The following is a 3,461-nucleotide window of genomic DNA, read 5'->3' on the forward strand; positions in this document are numbered from 1 at the left end:
CCGGCTCCAGGCTCCAAGCTGTCAGCACAGGGCCCGACGCGGGGCTCGAACTCACGGACTGCGAGATGGTGACCTGAGCCGAAGTCGGACACTCAACCGACTGAGCCACCCAGGCGCCCCTCACTGTGTCCCTAAAAAACACATGAAGCTCACTGAAATTTATTTTTTAAATATCCAATGCATAAAAAGGATCTGCTTTTGAAGATTGCCCTGAATAAAGGTATCCGCAGATATCCTGTGTTGTTTCTCACTCTTCAATAGCCGACTCCAACTTTTTGATATTTTACTCAGTACATTTCTTTAAGTGTATCTATTTTCCAGAGAGAGAGAGTGAGCACGATCAGGGGAGGGGCAGAGACAGGGAAAGAACCCCAATCAGGCTCCGCACTGTCAGCACGGAGCCCAACCCGGGGCTCAATCTCACCAACCTCGAGATCGTGGCCTGAGCTGAAACCAAGAGTCAGACGCTCACCTGACTAAACCACCCAGGGGGCCAAGTGAGTGCGTTCATTACCAAATGCAAGTGTGGAACTGCTTCTACTAATAAGGCTGTGTTGCTTGGGGCGCCTGACTGGCTCCGTCACAAAAGCAGGAGACTTTGGATCTTGGGTCGTGAGTTCAAGCCCCCTGTTGGGTGTAGAGGTTACTTTAGAAACTAACTTTAAAAAAAAAAAAAAAAAAAAGACTTCATCGCCAACGTTTCCACCTTTAGGAGCCTTCCCTCCACTTGAAATGCACGTGTGAAAGCCGGAGTCATGGCATCATTCTGCGCTGCACCCCGCCCCCCCCCCCACCTTAACAGAGCTTTGTTGGGAGTCTGAATCTACCAGAATCAAAAAGGACGTCAGTTACCTCAATGTCCCCTTGCTCCAAAAGCAAAAGGGGTTCCCAGGGGCGAAAGATTTGGCTCCTTGATGGTCCGATGACCGCTTTTTGTCCTGCGGAAGGTTTCTCTGTCCTCGTGCTCTTTTGCATATCCCAAGAGTATCTGTAAGACAAAGGAGAAACAAAGCTGTGTCAAGCCCCCCTCTTACCTTCATCCTGCGTGACCTTAACCGGCCCGCCATCGGGCGCGCCACAACCGCTCCTTCGCTCAACCCTGTGAGTCCGTGCACGACCCAGCTGCTTCTCTGTGGCCTGATTCAGGCGCTGGAGCTGGCCCAACTCTGACCAAAGACAAGCTGAACATTGATCCCTGCCTCCCGTTCAACTGGTGTGGCATGTAACCCAGGAAGCAATATACAACTTGGCCTCCCACAGAATTCAGAGTTTTGTCTGCTGGAACAGAACTGTATGGCAGGCCTGTTTGAAGCATCTCAGCTCCCCATTGCAATCAGTCTCCATTCGTTTTTGTTTTGTTTTGTTTTTAATGTTTTATTTATTTTTGAGAGAGTGAGCGAGCAGGGGAATGGGCAGAGAGAGAGAGAGGGAGACAGAAGATCCGAAGCAGAGAGCCCAGTGCGGGACTTGAACCCAAGAACCAGAACTCATAGAGCCGTGAGATCATGACCCGAGCTAAAGTTGGATGCTTAAACCGACTGAGCCCCCCCCCCCCCGCCGGGCGCCCCAAGCTCCATATTATATAGGCATCCCTACAGAGAGCTACATCAAGATCGCCCCCAGGGCTCCAAATGGTACCATGTGGGTACCCCTTAGACACTCGTACCGAAACCGCTTAACAGCATCAAGTTGAACAAACATCAAAATGGCTGCACTAACGCTTCAGAGAAGCTCGATTTCAAAGTAACCTTTTGCCGCTCTTCCGCAAGCCTCCCCTCCTCCCTTCTTAGCATTTTGTTTCAGGAACCCTAGAGATTTGACAAAGGAGGCTGGCAGCATATACACACACTATTCTTTTTCAAAACCGGCTAGATCCTGTATTGCCCTATGAACACCGCCTTTCCCCACCCCCCCACCCCCCCCTCCGGCCCCATCCCTCGGGGAGAGCTGGCAGTTTTTGAAGGCCAGAGGCCTGCCCCAGCCTCCTTGGCCTGGCAGAGCGACCAAGTTCTTGCCCCTCCGGATTCCAAACTCGGTCTATTTTGGCTCCAGAAGCACAGAGGTCGGTTTTTGCCGACAAATTCAAAGTAGCCAGAGGGAAAATGATTGAAAATAATGGCTATGATACCAATACTAATAACCATGATCATAGCAGCTAACCCTTATCAAGTGCTTCCGGGCTTCAGGGACCACGCTATAGGCTTCATGGACCTTGGCGCATTTAATCCCTACAAAACTCCCCTTAGGTCAATTACCTTCACTTCACAAATGGGGAAACTGAGGCTCAGAATGATCAAGTTACCCGAAAGCAGAGCGGCTAGCAAGTGAGAGAGATGTGGTTTCAACGCTACTGTCTCCCCAAATTCTCTCTCTCTCTCTCTCTCTCTCTAAGCCCTGGACTCCTAACCCAGCCTGCCCATTAGCATCACAATTAAGAAATGGGACCCAAGCATCGGTAATTTTTCTTTTACTTTTTTCTAAGATTTTATTGTTTTAAGTAATCTCTACGCCCAAGGCGGGGACTGGAGATCCAGAGTTCCAGGCTCCACTGACGGGGCCAGCCAGGCGCCCTCCATCAGGACTTTTTAAAAAGACTCCGAGATGTCTCCATATTGCCAAAAAATTTCGGACGTTTTACTGCCAAGTTTACTCTCGAAAATCTTTCCAGTACAGTTGAGTTACCTTCGTAGGTTCCTCTATTAGAAAAACTCAGTTTTCCACCTGGAAATCGTCTCTGCTACTCACAAAAACACTTCACTCCTGGTCCCCAAATGCGTGGAGGGGTTTTTTTTTCCCCCCACACCAGGCCATTCTTTGCAACACCACCTAGGTGTCCCTACAACTTAACTCAATTCTGGTACGGTCTACCCAAAGGTGGCTTCAGATCCCAAAGGTTAAGGGCTCCGTCCTTCAAGATTGGAACCTGCCCCCCGCGTCACACAACTCACCCAACTCAGAGAAATACTTACTTCCGTTCACCAGGCCATTAAAGGATATGATAAGGATACAGATGAACATAAAGATAGAAGAGAAGAATAGGACGAGGTATAGGTACTCCATTCTCCCCCATGTCCCTGTGTTCACCAACCCGGACCTCTTCTGGGCTCTTTCAGAGGCTCCCTGGAGTAAATCATTGGCCATTGGCGACGGATTCCAGCCCCAGCCCCTCCCCCAGATCCTTAGGTGCATTCCAAGAGCGACGTCATTAGCATAGCAAAAGATACCCTGATGGCTTTTACCACTTAGGAAATTGTCTCAGGATCTGTGAGCCAAGGTCTTAGGTCACAGGTCTTAGGATCTGTGAGCCAAGAACTGCCCAGGAAGAGCAAATACATATACAGGAAAAATATATTTGGGTTACCTGAACGACCAAATATACATTTCTTGCAAGTCAGAATATCACAGTCTACCCTCCGATCACTTCTAGAAAAAGCAATCCGAGAAGTCAAAAGAGGCCGGCA

The sequence above is a fragment of the Panthera tigris genome, chromosome X (assembly GCF_018350195.1).
Source record: "Panthera tigris isolate Pti1 chromosome X, P.tigris_Pti1_mat1.1, whole genome shotgun sequence".
Taxonomy (NCBI): Eukaryota; Metazoa; Chordata; class Mammalia; order Carnivora; family Felidae; genus Panthera; species Panthera tigris.